The following is a 19,757-nucleotide window of genomic DNA, read 5'->3' as shown; positions in this document are numbered from 1 at the left end:
GTAAACATTGGATATTATTAGTATTAGTCCATTCTTTCTAAATTGGCCAAATAACAGAGCCTAAGAATAGTATACAGGGATTAGTCATTCTTTCCGAACTAACAAAAAGAAGAACACAGTCTGGGATCTCATGATACTGGTATTAAGTCAAGTGTTGGAAAAAGAGTTTGGGTAGATCTGTGGAAGGCTAATGATTCACTTCAGAACTCCTGGAGTTACTTTTCTGCTTTGCTGTTATGGGGTAAAATTTTTGTGAATATTTCAATATTTGCAGGTAACCACAACATTTGCATCTCTTAATAATTCAACTTTTGTTGGGGGAAGGCAACAAGAAGGAAAGAGAGGAGAATTATTTCTAGGTGAAGTTTACCAATTCTTTTCCTCAGAGTCAAATGTATTCTAAGTATTGTTTTTGACAACACATTGGAGTTGGTATTTTTTTATTTCTCACAAATGTTAACAATTCTTTCTTTATCCAGACAATCCAGAAATCATATTCCAATATGGTTTACATTTTTAAGTAAATGATGGAAAGGACCAAAAGAGACTTCCAAGGCTGAGAATTATTCATCTTATAAATCCTACCACATTTCTGAACACTGGGCAGCTCTGGGAATGGGTGAGCAGGCTTCCTAGTGTAAGGCTTCGGGACCCAGGCTCAGTGAAGAATGTCTGAGGCACCAGTGGGAACCTGGGAGGCAGATCACTGATGAGATAAGGCCCTTCCCTTCTGACAGTTCCTGCTGCAGCCAGAGGAAAGGTGAGAGACAAAGTCTGGTCATTAAAACCATCTGGGCCCTTTATTCCTGGCCCTGGACCCACCCCATTCAGAGGAGATGATTTCTTAAACTAGCCATTGCTCCTTTCTTCTTCTTTATGCCTCCACTTTCTGTGTGAATGCCAGGCCCCTCTTCTCCCCATCCTTCTTAAGCTTTTCTTGTTTATTCTTACATTTTGGGGTGAAGGATGATTCTGGAAAATGAAGGCACGTCCTCCTCCTTTTCTGGATCTTTTCTCCCTGTAGCTGTATTCCCTTCCTCCCTTGTTGACTCCTCTTATAAACATAAGAACTGTTGTCACTTCTTACTGGATTGGGGGCATTGGAATGGGGGTCAGAAGACCGGACTCATGCTCATCAGCACATAGATAAAGTGACTTTATTCTCCTTGGACTCAGTATCTCAGCTGTAAAAAGAAAGAAAGGGTAAACTAGTGTGTCTCTCCATCTATTTCTCTCTCAGGTTCTGTGTAAAATCAGGTCCCTATCAACAGCTGAAGATGGAGGTCTTCAGAATTATCTTGCTAACTTCTAAAGCTCTGCAGTTAAGCAAATGTTCCTTGTATTTGCTGGGTGAGCCATCTGGGTGCATTTCCAGAAGAAGCAAGTTGAAACACTGGCATATGAATAAATTAGGAATCAGTGAAGATGAGCCTGGAGAAGTGACCTCAAGCTTCGTTAGGAGGGACCTTGTCTTATATGTTACATTTGGAACTTTATTCTCTGAATGATGGAGAATCTTGCAAGTATGATCAGATTTGTGTTTTAGAAAGTTCATTCTGATGGTTACATGAGGGATGGTGAAGACAGAAGTCAGTGCCACCAGGTAAAACTACCACTAATTTTTCAGGCAAGAAATGGGGAGGATCTGTATTTAAAAAGTAGAATGTATTTGGAAAAAATGGGAGGGGGCCAATTTGATACATTTGGGGATTTTCTGACTGAGGGAGTTCTGGAGAGACTCTAGGACGGGTCTCTCACTGATGTGAGTGGGTGGATGATCACAGTGGACACCTATGGCTTTGTTTACCTAGCATTCTGTGTTTTTTACTGAAAAAAAATACACTTTTTCTTCAGAAAACTGCTTAACAATTTACTTCAAGGGAGATGCCATTGTTTTTCCGTAATTTTGCCCCCGTGGACTTAACCGATTGGTCCAGAAAGACACCTTACCTGTGACGATCATGGAACCTCAACCCCTGGAAGCAGGTAATGGATGCAGAGGAGGGCAACTGACTCAAGCCAAGCCAATCAGAATTCTTGTCCAGATGTTGAACTTGGAACCAAAGCAAGCTTCAGTCAGTCCCTTTTTATGGATAGAAATTTGCTAAGGACTGAATTTTGTGACCCTCCCCCCCAAATTCACACGTTGAAACCTAATCCCCAGTGCGATGGTGTTTGGGGGTGAGGATCATGAATGGGATTCATACCCTTATCAGAAATGACATGAGAATGATGCTCTCTCTCTGCCATGTAAAGATACGGTGAGAAGGCAGCCATCTACAAGCCAGGACGTGCATGCTCACCAGACACGAGATCTTCCAGAGCCTTAACTGTAGACTTCCCAGCTTCCAGAACTGTGAAATATTTTTCACTGTTTGTTATTTAAGTCACCGAGTCTATGGTATTTTTATTATAGCAGCTTGACCTAAGACAAAGTTGCAAGATAAAAGATGATGGAGCCGGCAGCCATGTTTTCCACCATGTACAGCAGTCAGTCTGAAGCAAAAGAAAATGAAACTAACAGGCAAGGAGAAGCAGAGAGCAAAGTCCTGATAATGTTCGAGACCCTGGTTCCAGTTCTTCTTGGGGCCCATTTGCATCCCTGTTTCTCCTACAATTTGATTATACAACACTCCTTAGATTTCCTGAGACAATACTTCCCCTTTGTTGACTAAGCTAGTTCAAGTTGAGTTCAGACACTTGCAGCTAAGAGTCTTGACTAATATCGCAGTCCATTAATTGAGCTGGGGAGAAATAGAGAGAGGCAAGTCTGAGAGAGAGGAGAATGAGGTCAGTTTGGGACATTTTAGGTTGAGTTGCTTTGGACATCCACATGAAGATTTCCAGATGAAGTGTCCATGATGAAGCTGAAGATCAGAAGATAGATCACATTCTCCAAGTCGTCAAAAATATATTGAAAAAGACAAGTCTAAGTCTGATGTCCTATAGTGCATCACTAGATGCACCCAAGTCAACACTGATCCTTTTAGGATGATATTGTTTAAGTCTCTAACACCTCTGTTCAGTTGAACTAGTATTCAATTTACCATTCTCACACTGATTCAACAATGATATCATAAAGTGTTTTCCTAGGAAGCTTGATGAAATCAGGCCTGAGTATCTCTCTGGCATCCCCCTAATCTATTTCAGGAGGATTGCATAGACATAAGGTAAACATGGCATTAGCCTGACATGATTTGATCTTGGTGAACATAGTTCCCAGCACTGGCTCCAAATCAATGTTGCTGTTTCTAAATGTTCATAAATCAATCATCAATAACTTATTTTTTTGGCTAAATCACTTGTCGTCATCTAAATCAGTAGAACTAAGAAGTAGTAGGTGGGTATACTAAATCTTAAATAAATTCTTCACAAATTATAAAACATTTCTCTTTCAGATCTATTCATGGATGCTTGTGGGCCTCCCAGGAGGGAGGTCCCAGCATTCCATAAACTTAATGGTGCCTATTAATTGTCTTTGTTGTTCTGTTCAGCGTGGAAGGGTGCTGCTTCAGAAATGCCAAGTTGACCCCCCATGGGAAAAGTATCTTTTCCTTTATGCCACACCAGAGGCTGTGGGCGGCATGCTTGTCCTTTCGAGGCAGAGAAACCTGGGGCGCAAATATTGGTTCCAGCCCTTACATGCTGTGTGATCTTGGGAGAGTTGCTTAAACACGCTGAGCCACAATTTTCCTCATCTGGAAAATAGGAACAATGATTAATTCTTTAGTACATGTATGAGAATTAAATGAGATAATGTGCATACTATACTAAAATAGCTCCTGGCACATAATCAGCTTTCGATAAAGGGTAGATGTGACTGTGTTTGCTTATTTGTTTTATTTGATGATGTTGTTTGCTTCTTCCTGTTCCCATTTACCTGTGCATATCAGTGGTCTCGATTCCTTTGCATATCCTTTCTTTCTGGCTTCCTATTTGAATTATTTCTTTCATTTTGGCTGGGCATAGTTCATCTTCATGAAAAAGCTACAACACATTCCTCTACTGATAAGAGTCATCCATATGGATAGTTTGTATAATTGGTGACCTTCTTAAGCAGCTAGTCAAGAGAGGCCCATGGTCATTTCTGTCCACAGATCTGGCATAGTGTTCATTTCTGGGCTGATTCTCCAGTAAGTCCAGGTCAAATAAAATTTACATGCTGTGTAAATTATGTACACCGTACTAAATATGTTCATGTAAGAAATTACACACATGTCATTTCCTATCCCCTTATGAGGTGTTCATTTCTTGCTAGTGGAGTTGGCATGACAGCAATGGCTGAGACAAAACTGCCCTGAAAAGTTCAGGTAGCAGGGCCTTGCCATGTAATATGCAACATCAAAGCACAGGCGGAGAATAGGCTCAAAGATTTTGCGTCCACAAAAGCACAAGACCATTGTGGAGTAACCTCCTGAATAGCTGTCACATCCATCTACTCCCCCCATACCCACCACATTCCCACGGTAACACTGTGCTCACTGCCAGCCTTGTTTCTCCTCTACTGCCAGAGAGAGTTTTCTAACTTACAAATATGACTATGTCGCTTTGCTGCGTGGGCCATTCGATGGGCTTGAACAAGGCACCTGGTGACCCGGACATGGCGCACCTCCCCGGTCGTGTTTCTCACCACATACAGCCTTCTTTCTGGTCTGTGGTTTGACTGCACTAGAAAGCGGAGTTTTCAGTTTCTCCAGTGCACCACTGACATCTCTCCTCGCAAGCTTTGCCCTGATTAGAACCTCCCTCCACTTCCCCAACTTTTTTGCTTTTTGGCCTAATCTAGATATCACTTCCTCTGGGAGTCTTTTACTGATCTGGGTTAATTGCCCCTCTATGAATAAAGACACTGTGAATAATGGAATTTACCACATTATATGGGAATTGCCTTTTTACTTGTCTAGATCAGCCTATTAAACTGTAGGGACCATGGGGAAAGATCGTGTCTGACTTGCTCATCACTGTGTTGTCAGGACCACACACAGCTCAGCCCAGAGCAGGCCTCTAGTAAGTCCATGTTGAATCAGTGAATGAATGAATGAATGAATGAATGGTGACATTAGAAGGTGGCAGGAATCAGAGCTGAGATACCAATCCCAGCTATATGAAATGTTTGAGACACATTTATACTAAAAAATTATTTGTTGTTTATCTGAAATTCAAATTTAACTTGGCATCTTACTTGCTAATGAAATGCCTCTTTCTGTATGTCTCAGGAATAAATGTATTAATTTCAACAAAGCCAAATCTTAGACTACTGACTACCTTAGCAGTCAATGTAGAGAATAATCATGTTGCTGGTGATGAATAAATTGCTTCTCTTTCTCTTTCTTTAAACCATGGGGACTGTGTAGGGTTTTTTTGCTTGAATTTCAGCATTTCAGTACCCTGGCTTAATGTGCACCAATATAACATGCATTCCTTTACATACTCTATTGTTCTGAACATGATGGTTGGTTAAATTCCTAGGAAGAGCTGTGACCCTTTAAAATTGCTAAATTCTAATTCTTTTACACATTCCATTGACAGTCTAATTTGCTGACTCTTTTTGGACTCTCCCACTTTTAAATTTTACTTTCATTATTGCACAATCTGTAGTTACTGCTGCTGAGTAACTAATGAGTAATCTGATTTCCTTTTTTAATAAATACAATATATCTCTCTAATTCAGTTTCACCAAGAACTTATCAGAGACCCTTTTTAAGATAGAATTTATTTTCTCAGTGAATTAATAAGGGAACAAACACTGATAAGGTTAAGGGCACAAATATTTATAACACAAACTATATCATAAAAAGATATAGGTAACAAAGAAGGGAAAAATCTGTAATACACAATTGGTTACACAGTTTAACATACTTGTTGAGCATCTAATGGAAAATACATGAATTAGTAGATCACTAGGAATCTTTAACCTAAAATGCCATAAAGAAAATCAATTTAATTCCAAAATTATTCATTTATTAAGAACGTAATTATTTGTTTCCATTTAAGGTTTTAGCCTAGGAGAATTGCAAATAGAAAAATGAGTGCCTTCCAGAAAGAACAGTCTTATTTAGGGGTATGACATAATTTGGCAAGATAAAAGAAATTGACACTACATAAGAGGTACATAAGAAATTCAGTAAGAACTAAAATGATGTGAGCGAGTTCCCTTCCAACTGGAGGACCCAGGTAAGAAAGACTTTGTTCCTGGTTTTTACAGACATGGTGGCATCAGTCCTGGGCCTTCATGGGTAGGTAAGATTTCAAGATGGGTGAGAAGGCCCTGCCTTGCAGAAGGGTCCCTGTAGCAAAGCCCTCCTCCACAACTTTCAATTGCTTGAAAACTACATCCTCTAAAGAAGGCCCAGAACAATGATCATACAGTGGCCACAAGTCTGAGAATTTCCAAGATGGCATCATAATTGCTAATAGGGTCTCTAGAGATACTTAAGACACCAACTGAACTGAGAGCATTACTAGAGGTACACTGAGAAAACATGGGGTGGGGAGCTCTCTGTGTCTGTGACAGTTACGTATAACTAGATTTAGGAACTAACATGTGTATTTGAAGATGATGTTTCCAAATAGTATACCTGTGACTGGATGGTGCAGTCTCTTGAAGCTCCTTCCCTAAGTGTAAATACAACCAGCCCCTCAGTCGACAGACACGAATACTCCTTAAAGAGGTGGCTGCCTTTTCCCAGCTCAGGGCCCCAAGTGCTAGCAGCCACCATCGCGATGCTTTAGAGGAAGTTTCCATGGGTGTGCTACGGTGTGTAAGGAGACAAGTCCAGGAGAGGTTGTGGGGACTTTCGGTTCTGATTCATTTTCTAGGATCATGTAGCTCTCAGTTATCTGGGCCAAAGGGTGTGGAAGGCAATTGCAAAGCACAACCCTAAGCTTTCCCCGTAGCCTCACCTCTGTATCCCAGGATGCTCTCCCAGCAAGCTCTCCTCTCTCGCTTAGTTCTCCTGAGGTCACTGCAGCTGGAGTGTGAGTGTGAGTGGCTGGGGAGGCCAACCATGGAAACAGGAACTACAAAGCTACCTGCCCCAACCTGCATCTCCAAAATCCAGGAAGCTCCACAAACTGAGTTTTTGTAACTCATTTGGCAGCAAAATCTGACCTCACCTGAATTCATTTGAAAACAAAATCTCACCTGGACTAACATGAGGCTATTTAAAGTCTTCAGCCGCCTGGCACAGATACTCACATGCTTTATTGCAGAAATGTAATTTAGTACAGAGTGCTGTCCCGGAGTCTGCTGGGAGTGTAAATAACATACAGTACTTACACTGTACTACTTTTTAAAAAATCCAAGATAATTCTGAACTCTGACACCTGGCCCCAGGATTTTGGATAAGTCCTTGTGGTCCCACAGTACAAAGTGTACCATTGATCATGCACAGGGTAAAGAGCTGAACTCACTGTACAAAAGATGGACCTTGGTTCACTTATTTCTAAATTCTCACCCTTTAGCAAAGAAATTAATATTTTTCTAGATCAATAGGTTTCAATAAGTGATCTTGGGACCCTGGAAATTTGTAAGCTGCTTTATGGGGTCTATACTTTCATTGTTATATAGTAAAAAATATTATTTGTACTTTATAATGACAGCAAAGACATTACTGATAGCTCATTAAAACCAAGTCAATTTCTTCTTCCTACTAGTCTCCCTCTCTCTCCCTCTTTCTCTCTCTCTCTCTCCCCCCCAACTCCTGTGTGTGTGGAGGGGGCAAGTGGAGAAAATTGCTTCATTGATACTACCAGTGTAGTACAAGGCTTTGTACTCAGGAAGTGTGTAGGGCAGTGTTTACCAGAGAAACAGAATCAACAGGACACAGAGAGAGAGAGAGAATTTATTATAAGAAATTGGTTCATGTGATTATGGAGGCTGGAAAATCTGAAGATCTTCAGGGTGAGCTGGAAAGCTGAAGACCCAGGAAAGCTGATTCAGTCTGAGTCCCAAGGCCTGAGAATCACAAGATCCCACGGTGCAATTCCAGGCTGGGAGCCAGCAGGATCGAGATCCACGAGGAGCTAATGCTTTAGTTTGAGTCTGAAGGCAGGAAAAACTCTCTCTTACTCAGAAGAGGATCAACGTCTCTGTTTCACTCAACTTATTGAATGAGGCCCATCCACATTAGGGAAGGAAATCTGCTTTACTCATTCTATTGATTTAAATGTTAGCTTCATCTAAAAACACCCTCACAGAAACTTATAGAAGAATGTTTGACTAAATATCTGGACACCCCATGGCCTGGTCAACTTGACGCAGAAAATTAACCATCACAGACGGAGAACACATGCTTAGAGTTTAATATTCTGTGGTCACCATCTGGAAATTTTCAATACTCTTCTTTTGAATTTATATTTTCTAATTGAAGCCCACCCAATGAACATAAAGAACTTACCAGGGTCTTGGAGCCTCAATTCACCCAAAGTCCCACCTGCACCACCTCCCAGCCTCCAGGGACCATTTCTTATCGGCCAGTTCCTGCATCCCTGCCTGGTGACGGCTGCAGCCGCGGTTCCTGCACAGGACCTGGGCCTGGGGGGAAGGACCAGGGTCAGGCACCTGGAGGGTCTGCCTTGGTTCTGCGAGTGTCCCTGTGCCTGAGGTCATGTGACATTAAATATCAGAAACAAATGAAACAACAGCAAAAACACCAAGACGCATCAAGAGAAAGACTATGGAAGAAAGGAAAAAACTGTTTTCCTGATTTTTTGAACAGAGGCCTGAATTTCCCTTTTGCACAGGACCCTGCGAAGCTCGCAGTTGGCGCTGGACAGGAGGACACTCCAGGAGGCAAGTAGCTGCCTCTTCGTCCCGCACAAACACAACCACATACACATACAGGGTGTTTTTCACTGTTGTGGGGTTTTCTATTTTTGGTGGTATGGATGCGAAAGAAGGAAAAGTTCCAGAATCGGTTAATTCAATGGATATTTTTACCTTGGATCATAACCGACTTTCCTTTTCCTCTCCTGTTGGCAGGCAGCGCGGTCCTGCTGATGCTGGCCAGCGGCTCCCATGACCGTCCTTCTTACTCACTTCCGCCCCGCCAACCTGGTCCAGGAAGAGTCCTCCCCCTCTTCCTTCATCCTCTTCTGTCACCATGACTGCCACCCCTGCTACTCTGAAGAGCTGTCGCGCCTGTATCAGGTGCTGACTGAGTTATTGAACGTCTTCCTCACAGCCATTCAGCGGGGTACATGGAGTCACACCCTGCTCTGCAGAAGGGGACACAGTGGCTCGGGATCTGCATGGGATCTGTCACCCGGAGGTGATGAGGCTGGAAGCCGCCCCTGGCTGAGCTCTTTCTACAGAGCCACCGCGTACACGGTAACAGCCTCCCAACTTAAATGGCTCATCTTGTCATATTCAAAAACAAGTCCAAACCTTTTTGTCTAGCACTCAGGGCCTCCGTAACACAGCTGTATCTACTTTCTAACCCTATCCCCACTTACTCCCACATTAGTCAGGTCTCTTTTGGTTGCAAGGGACAGAAACCCAATGTGGCAGAAACACAAGAAGAATTGATTGCTTCCTGTAACTGGAGAGTCCAAGGTAGCACAGGAGTTTGCTCCAGGCACAGCTGGTTCTGAGATTCAGACTCTGTCCTCAGGATCTCCTTTCTTCCCTTGTGGCTCTTCATCTTCCAAACGGGCTTAATTCTTAGGCAACCTTCTCTGTAACAGCAGTGATGCCGGTGGCAGAGCTAAATTTACATGGTCTTCATAGCTAGCAATCACATAAAAGAGAAAATAATCCCTTCTCTTCTTGTATCCTTATTAATCTACCCAAAGGACTCTGCTTGGCTCTGCTTGGGTCATGTGCCTGCTCCAGAGAAGTTCCACGTTCCAGCCCAGGGGTGTACAGCGTCCTGATGGTTCAGGCTGAGTCCCACATCTATTCCCTTTAGGTGGCAGGCAGGGCCCTGTGATTGGCAAGAGTAGTGAAGAAGCAATTCCTGAAAGCAAGGGAAGTCAAACAAACAAACTAAAATATGTCCATTAGACCTCCTATGTGAGCTGTCAGCTCTGACTAAGCACAGTATACTTTTTCCTGACTCTAGATTACTGTTCATGCTGCCATCTTCCCTCCACACCTTCAGATTCCAGAATACTCTCTGTTTCTAATGTTTATCCTTAATTTAGGATCTGAATTAAGCCCCCTCTTCTATGATGCCATATCCAGCTTTCCTTCCCAAGGGGATCGTAACTTTCTTACTACCTGGGCTTTATTTGTTTATAGGTACTCCCCATTCTTCAAAGATCTGGGCATGAACCAAGCGAAAGGTTCATGCAGCTTCAGCCTCCCTCTCTGATGAGGTTTAAGTTCTATGGCCCGTTCAACCCACCTCTGTTTTGCCAGAAACAAGATTGCCTGTTGCCCGAAGCATTGAGTATGATGTTCTGTCCTTCCATTTGTCCTGCATTCCCTTGGTGGCACCAGCTTAGGGATGTGGGGTAGTGTTTTTAGACCCACAAAATAGTATCTCATTCCTCCTTCCTTTCTGTGAGAATTTGCTGTCTGGCATGAAGACAGGAGGTTATCTCCCACTGAGCCAATCCTCTCCCTCCCATGACCTTCTGTGATGCCCTCTCCTCTGTCATTCATCTGGCACTTAGCATAGACCAGCTTGTCCTGTTGGGTATCTTTGCATATTAATATTGACCAATGATTATGATAGACTGTACCACCAAAATAATAACTAGCAATATGTGGTAGGAAGTCCCAGGTAAACTGTGCAAATAATAATAGAGGTTTTAGTGTATTTATGGAGCCCTTAATAATTGCTCCACTCTGTGCTAAGCACTGGCTGAGTGGCATTTGGAAATATGGAAGACAGAGCTTCTTTCCTTAAGGCAGTGTCATCTTGCTGCAGAGACTAAACTCTTTGGAAATAATGAGAGAAAAGTTCATGCTGCACTACAAGCTGTTGACTCTGAGAATGACTGAGCGGCAGGTTTACGGCACTCAAGCAACCAGTTCTGGTCAGTCCAACTTTATTTCGAAGCCTGGTGCTCATTAGGAATCTACAAGAGGAATGAGAACCAAGAATTCCTAACACTGGCTGCATATATGGATGGAAACAATGATTGAGTACATAAGACAAATTTGTCAAGAACCTGAAGGACATAAGCTTAATGAAAGTCAATTGAAGATAGGAAAAGTTCCAGGTCAGATTAATTTTGATTGTGTCAATGTATTAGTTACTACATAGCTTCAGCTATAATAACAAAGACCCAAACATAGCAGTGTCTGAAATAAAACAGACAATTCTTTTTCTTTCATGTTAACTGTCCAAATGTGAGCTGTCCAAGTTTAATGTGGCAGCTGCATGGTATCACAAACCTTAACTCCTATGTTCCTGTTCCGTCATCCTTGGCATGCAGCTTCCATTTGGCAGTCTAAGATGGCTAGTCCAGGTGCTGCCATCAAATTTGCATCACGGTAAATGGGAAGAAAAAAAGGGACTAAGAGTGAGTATGCTCATACCATTTAAAGGCATGATTCATAAGTGAAACACATCATTTCTACTAACATTCTATTGGTCAAAACTTAATCGTACGGTCTTACTTAGATGCAAGGGAGGCTGGAAAACATGGTTCTTGGTTGGGCTGCCATTTGCTTAGCTAAAACTGAAAGGGTCCTATGACTGAAGGAATAATGGTATAACTAGTAGTAAGTAAATTAGAGCTTAAATAGAAGTGGGATGGAGAGAAATATATATGCTTAATCTATTGATCGGTTGTTGAAACAGAAGTGCTTCCAAATTGTTAAATTTAAAAATACTTCTCTTTTGACCTTTAAGCTTCTTTATGTCCCCAGTATCTTAGTGTCCATCTTCTGTTCTTTTAATTTCATTGTTCCATCTATCTCTAAGCCTAACATTCTTGAGGAGCTAACACACCTAACAGGATTAGGACATGGACAAAGGTTAGTTCATTCATTTAGTACATTTTTGTTCAGTGCCTACCATATGCGAAGCACTGTTCTAGGTGCTTGGACACATCAATGAACAAAACCAATACCCCACCTTGTGTAGCTCCTGTTCTGATAGGGGTGGGGAATACACAGAAAAGAAGAAACTTTGGTTTCCATGGAAACAAAGCTAATTATATCTCTGACAAGACTACAAACTCCTAGAAGGGTGGAGATGACATGCCCTGGTCTATAGCCTTATAAAGGTGGAATACCCTATGTGTGTGCTGTCTAGATGTTTGTTGAAAGATAAATGTAAATGTAAATAAATGTAAATAAATATCTCTCTATATGTAAATAACAATGTAAATAAATATCTCTCTATAGTCCCTTGGATCAAATTTTCTTTGAGAAAAAAAAATTTGGCAATCTTGATTCATTTTTTCATAATCAACTGGATCCATGTATACAGTAAGACTCTTTTTTTGGTGTATTGGAAACTTAAGTAGATTAGGCAAAAAAAAGAGTGGTGGTGACAATTTTTTAAAGGATTCTGGGATGTCTTATGTCTTAAAGACAAGCTGAATGATCTTAGGGACAAATGGAACTAAAAATTCAAATGCAGCCAGTACTTTTTCTGTCTCACCTCTCTAGTTGTGAGCTCATTTTTTTCTCTGAATATTGGCTTCCTCTACGGGGTAAGGAACACTGCACCTGCAAATTTCACACCCCATGCTCTCAGACAAGAGAATATGGGATTCTTTGCCACACTCCAGTGTGAAAAACTCCAAGGCAGCACTCCAGCTGGCCTGGCTTGGGTCAGGTGTCTAACCCTATATCGATAATCTATGGCTAAAGAGTTGGGGTAACAGAAAAGATATGATCCTAGAGGAAGAGATCAGATGTGTGGTTACCAGAGGTGGGGGTAGGGAAAGGGGCAACTGGGTGCAGGCAGTCAAAAGGCACGAACTTCCAGTTATAAGATAAATAAGTCCTAGGGATGCAATGCACCACATGATGAATATGATTAACACTGCCATACGTTATATGTGAAAGTTGTTAAGAGAGCAAATCCTAAGTGTTCTCATCACAAGGTTTTGTTTCTGTATGAGATGATGGCTGTCCACTAAATTTACTGTGGTCATCATTTCATGATGTACGTAAGCCAAATCATTATGCTGTACACCCTAAATTTATGCAATGCTGTATGTCAATTATATCTCAATAAAACTGGAAAAAATAAATACAGAAGAGCAAAGACATGCTTCCTGGGTGCCCACTTCCTGGTTATGCCAACTCAGTTTTGGCATGGAAGCTGTTTGCTGGGTTGTCATAAACTATGAGACTATCTCATCAGTCACTTATCCAAAAAATGATCCCCATGACTGAGCAGGTTAAGAGCAGAATTATTTTGAAAAAGTGGAATGACTCCATCTGCCAGTCAAATTCCAGCTCCTCACTTTTTTGAGAGAATAGCAGGTTAGTTAAGCAAAACTCACAATCAGGAGTATGTGTTAATTGGTTTTGGTTTGTTTTGGAATAGGCCTCAGTGTATACATCTTTCGAGTGTATAAGCCTACAGCAAATGGGTGTTCAGGAAGTTCTGCAATATCCACAGATAATTATCTTTCAAACAAAAAACTGAGACATTAATGTAAAAAGTATTCTGCAAACATTTTATTTTAAAATGTCGGGTCCCAGGAAAACAGCTCCAAGTTTATAATCTTTGTATTCCGTTTGGTGCTGACGTGCATTATAATTTTTTCTCCTCAAATGAAAATGTTTTGAAGCAAAACTTCTTCCTTCCTTTATGACTCTTCATGGATTGACATCAGAGTTAGTTTTTATTATCTTTTCCTGCCAAGGATTTGTGTAGGTTGACTAACATTGGAATGAGAGGGCAGGACCTCTGTTTTTCTGAGCTTTGTAAAGTCCTTAGTAGCGACAGTGTGTGGGCATCCAGAAATCTTTTAATTATATATACGAGAAATGGAACATAGTATCCAGCCTCCAACGGCATATAAAAGGTCCAGCTTTGACTTCCATATCCAAACCAGTTGAAAAGTTGAAGCTCTTTTCACTAGTGATCCCTCTGCTTTCTTCCTGGATCAAATCCAGTTCAGCTGTCCACAGCTCAAAACCTGTTTGTTTGGTGATCACCTTATGTTTTTCAGCCACCTTAAGTGGCTTGATTTGTTGGTCAATATTACTGAAATAAGAACTAGCTGTTGGTGTAGCCCGAACTGTCAGATCACTGTCTTTCAAGCTGGTATAGTTGGCGCTGGTCCCCGTGTGACACTGGGACCTTGTAGATCGTTCCCTGCTGTAGAATTCTGGGTGGTCTTGAAGTGCTTTCCAGGAATAAATGGTGCCAAGCACAGCACTGAGGTGAGGGACATCAGGAAGATGTCCTTTCAAAGCCAAGATGGTCTTTCAGGTTCCAGAATTGTTGGATGGCATTGGCAGCCCCCCTCCTCCCACCCACACTGCTGGGCCAGTGAGGAGCAGCACACAGGGCTCCTGGGCCATACCAGCTGCCAAAGCCCTCCTCCAGCCGACAAACAGGCAGTTGTCTATTTTTACTTTGACTAGACTCTGCTTCCGTTTACTGCAATCACATCCTCTAAAGACTGATGTCCCCTCCTTCCTCCTCCTTCCTCTTTCTCACCGTTATTTATAAATGCTGTATACTTGTTTATAGAGAAAAGAGCTGCTGATGTAACTGCCAACTGAACTTCCAGGTGGCTTTTTTTTTTTTATTTTTTTTTTATTGGAGTATAGTTGATTTACAATGTTATGTTAGTTTCAGGTGCACAGCAAAGTAATTTAGTTATACATATACATGTATCCATTCTTTTTCAGATTCTTTTCTCATATAGGTTATCACAGAATATTGAGTAGAGTTCCCTGTGCTATACAGTAGGTCCTTGTTGGTTACCTATCTTATACATAGTAGTGCGTGTATGTTCATCCCAAGCTCCTGATTTATCCCTCCCTACCACGTGCCTTTTAAGCATCAGAGACATTTCTACGTGTCTCTTTTTAGTTGTTACCCCTGAATTGAGAAGACCAACAGCAGGATGACGGTGACTCACACCCAGAACCCAGAGAACAAACACCCACTACTGACTCACATGCTGGAACCGGGGAGATTCTGAGACATTCCTTTGCTGAAAAATGCGTATGCGAACAACGCTCCACATTCCCGTCTACAGGAGACCAAGCTGGCCCTTCCTGCTGAGGTGGGAGGAAGTCAGGGCTGTGTCACTGACTCCGACAGGGAGTTTACTGGGTCAGTAGAGGGAGGGCGGTCGGGACTCATATTTCTTCTCTTTTTTTCCAAATGCCCGTTGGAGAAAATCTCATGTATCCTGTGTGAGTCAGTCGTGAGTGTTTCTGCTTCTGGGTAAGGGTGTTGAGTCACCACTCTCCCTCTCCCCTGCTGGTTTTAATTGTGATTTTAATTAGCAGGCTGGTCCTCTGATCAGAGGTGTGGGCTTTCATCAGGAGGAGTTTTCTGGCTATGTGGTCCTTGGTTGGCCACTTGGATCTTATAATGATAAAATATTCTTTAGTACTTTTCAAAAGTTCAAAGGGCTTTACCGAAATTTAACCCTTAGGGCTCTCAGTTTAGATTTAAAAATGAGTGAAGATGGCGATTTTTTGTGGCAAAGTGCTTTGAAACCCTGAGATGAAAGGGAACCCCTAGAGAGAAATTAACCTCATTTATTTTTTAAGCAGTATTTTGCATGCATGTGTGGACAAATGTAATCTGAGGCAGCTTGAATTAAGAGCCTCTTCTTCACTCTGCTTGTGACCCTACCTGACTCCAGCTAAAGGACCTCTTTTTCTTTTCACTTCTCTGTTTTCCAAGCCAAGGCCTCTCTGAAAGGGAAGACTGGTTCAGACTTATAATTAACTCTGGTCCCTGACTCTGGGCCTGGACCCCTGTGTGTCTAGGCCTCCCCAGGTGGAGGAATCCAAATACAGCACAGGAAGTGTTACCGAGTCCAAGCTCACTCTGCTTGCCACACAACAGGCCAATAAACTGGAGATGACGTGTTGAGGCAAGGAATACAGAAAGCCTGCAGACCGAGAAGATGGCAGACTGATGTCTCAAAATAACCATCTTATCAGGGTTTGGATGCCAGTTTCTTCTACAGAACTGGAGATGAGGAAGTAAAGTAAATAGGCTATAAGATTTGCAAACGTCCCCTGGAATGGCCAGCCTTGGGAAGGGGATGTGTTAATTTCTTCTTTCTTGCAGCCATTCACAGGTGGGCAGGGTCAGGATGTTTACCTGAACAAAGGCACTTTGGTTTAACATTGAGGCAGAGGGGCAGGGTTCCCCGAGGCTGGCCATTATGTATAGACAGTATCCTTTTAGTGAACAAAAGCAACGGGAAGCAAAGGTTAAAGTAAAAGAAACAGATCCAACATGTAGACAGATTTGGCTCTTCCCTGCTACAGAAGGGGCATTCAGTGGAGGCCCCAGCTTGGTTTTGCTTCTGTATCTGTTCCGGGAAGGGGGACCCCCTCCAGGGCCCGAGAGTGGGCTCTTGTCTGACACTCAGAAATGAATTGTCCAAAGAGACACACGTGCTGACAAAGCAAGAGACTTAATTGGGAAAGGGTGCCCGGTTGGAGAGCAGCAGGATAAGGGAAACCAGGAGAACTCCTCTGCCACGTGGCTCGCAGTCTCAGGTTTTATGGTGATGGGGTTAGTTTCCAGGTTGTCTCTGGCCTATCATTCTGACTCAGGGTCCTTCCTGGTGGCTAGCACATCGCTCAGCCAAGATGGATTACAGCGAGAAGGATTCTGGGAGGTTGGTAGCACATATGGACTGGTGTCTCCTTTCTCCTTTTGGCCCCTCCTAAATTCTCCCAGTTAGTTTTCAGCGGCAGCACTATGTTCCTAATTGGGACCTCTCGTTGGGAGACAACTCATGCAAGTGGTTATCATCGTGCCTGGCCAAGGTGGGCGGTTTCGGTCAGCGATTCCCTAACATATCGCTTGCATTCTTCACTGCATTCCTGAATCCCAGTGCACACCTGGCAGATCACTCCTAAACTGTTTGGGGCAAGGCTAATGGTATTACCATTCATATTACTAATATAGTGCAATACTCCTATATTGATTTGTATTTAAATACTGTTGGCCCTTGAACAATACTGCACTGGTCCACTTATACACGGATTTTTTTCACCAGTAAATACTGCAGTGCTACACAGTCCACGGTTGATTAAAACCAAGGATACGAAACTGCAGATCTGGAAGGCTGATTGTAAACTTATACATGGATTTTTGACTGTTGGGAGGGTTAGGGCCCCTTACCTCCATGTTGTTCAAGGTGAACTGTAGTCATTGCCTACAGCTCCCATTGTTAAATATTTTGAATTTCACTCCTGCTTTGTGAGCTAGGAGTGTCTTCCTTCTTAGTTTCATACAGTGCTCAGCATAACATCCTGCTTTATATGTGAAATGCATATACTAATTGATTGGGGAGGAGAATGGAAAACTCCAGCTGCTTGTTTAGGCCATCAGAGTAGTGGAGGGCCAGCTTGGAGTTTCCCTACAAACTGTATTTGGGTGTTTCTAGAAGAAAATTTAGAACTCAAATTCTCCCATTCACTCCCTTGGGGGTTCTGAACTGAGAGAGGGCACACAGAAAATCAATGACTGGATAGGAAACAGAATGCCCTCTGGTTATGGAGAGCTGACCAAAAAGCTGATAGCCTCAGGAAGGTTCTGCTGGAGGCAAGACCCAGGCCTGAGGCCTAAGGTATCTGTTAAGGACTGAATGTTTGCATCTGACACCCCCATAATTTGTATGTTAAAGACCTAACTCACAATGATGAGGCCTTTGGAAGATAATTAGGTTTATATGAGGTCATAAGGGGGGGTCCTTCATGATGGGATTAGTGCCCTTATAAGAAGAGATACCAGACAGATATCTCTCTCTCTCCCGCTCCCCACTCTCTGTCTCTACCTCTCTGTCTTACCCTCTTGTTCCCCTTTCTCCCTCCCTACTTCCACACAAAGAAGAGGTCTTGTGAGGACACAGCAGGAAGGTGGCATTCTGTAAGCCAAGAAGAGAGCTCTCACCAGAACCCAACTACATTGGCACCCTCATCTCAGACTACCAACCACTAGAACTGTGAGAAAATTAATTTCTGTTGTTTAAGCCACCAGGCTATGGTATGTTTGTTATGACAGCCTGAGCTGATGAAGACAGTGTCCTACTCCCCACTCACTGGATTTTCATGAGAGACCCCAGTCCCACATGCAGAGATTTTGAAATGGAGGGGACCAGTGTGCCTGAGCCCACCCCAAGAAGGCCAGTGGCCTAGAAACAGAAAAATGGTCTATTTCCCCAGATACTAGGAATAGAGGGGAAAGGATGGAGCCTGGTCTCTGCCTTCAAGACACTGCCCATCAGTGTCTCAGGTTTTGACCAATCAGAACTCCTGTTCTGGTGAGTGAGGATAAGGGAGGGAAGACAGGACCCTGTTGTGTGCCTTAGGATTACCCAGAAGACACATTCCTACAACTGTACCAAGGGAGGTGGGGTTGGGCTAGAAGTGCAGTTTGCACCTGGCATGGTTGGGGTGTGGGGGGGAATACCCAACTTCTCTCCCCATTGGCTCTGCATCTCCCTACCTCTCCCTGGGCTCTGATGAGATTTGGGAAATGGCAGCTGCAAGCCCAGTCTCATGAACTTACCCATTAGGGCTATGCTTCTCCACCTCACTACACATTGGAATCACTTGAGGTACTTGGGAGAAGATTCTGATTTAATTTAATTCTAGGATGTGGTGGGTATCCGGATTTTTTAAAGCTCCCCAAATGAATCTAGTGTGCAATCAAGGTTGAGAACAGCTCCAGATGGGCTCTGAGTGAGCACCTGACACAGATCTATCTCACTAACTTGTCTCATGATTCTGACCTATCTCATACTCCTCTCTGGGCCAAGTGAATGGATTCACTACACATGCAGGCACATAAGGTCTTTGCTCAAATTGCTTCATTGTTTTGTGTTTCAACAGACTTGCTGGACCAATAAGGACGAATTGTTCCCTTGCTGTGCCTGAGTTACTACCCAATGAAGTCCACATAATTTCAAAAGATGTGATATTGTCATACATTCTTGGACAATGTGCTCCTAGATTCCATTTTCTGGATCACTTCCTTCCTCCTGTGTGAAAAGACTACAGCAAACATCTAATTTTCCTATCTTTTTTAAAAACAAATAAATTTATTAGCTGTTTATTACAAACCAGGTACTCTGATAGATGATTTTGAGGCACAGTGTGTCATTTAATTTTTTTTATGTTTTAATTTTTATCAAAGTTGTATATGTACATTGTTTTAAAAGTTAAATGAAGCTTCCTATGGAAGTAGCAATCCTTCACTTTTATCCCTTCCCCAGTCCCCACTCCCCAAAGGCAACCGTGTTTACCCTCAGTTGTTCTAATATTTTCCACTATATGTCCACATAACAGGCTTACCCTGCTATTCTTTGATTTTCCCCTTTGAGAGATAATCTGTTGATTTCCTAAAGTGAAAGATGAGGAGTTAATTCTCTCTCTGCCTCTACTACACTCACAAATACTTCCCTCTGATATCCTAATTAAGGCATAGACTTTGGTAAATTTGATCAATACTCGGTTAATTATGTAATATTACCCACAGCTGAGCCATGTAATATGCTGATTAGATTTTCTTGCTTGAATAACTTCTTGCTTTCTCTGGATTTAAGAATTATCTCACTTTTTTATTTTCTTAATTTTCTGTGTAAATTTTAGTAATTTATCTTCAAATTCTCTTCCAGAAGGATAC

The sequence above is a fragment of the Balaenoptera physalus genome (genome assembly GCF_965194825.1).
Source record: "Balaenoptera physalus genome assembly, chromosome: 11".
NCBI classification, from domain to species: Eukaryota; Metazoa; Chordata; class Mammalia; order Artiodactyla; family Balaenopteridae; genus Balaenoptera; species Balaenoptera physalus.
The sequence above is the reverse complement of the archived record's forward strand: the minus strand, read 5'-3'. Positions refer to the sequence as shown.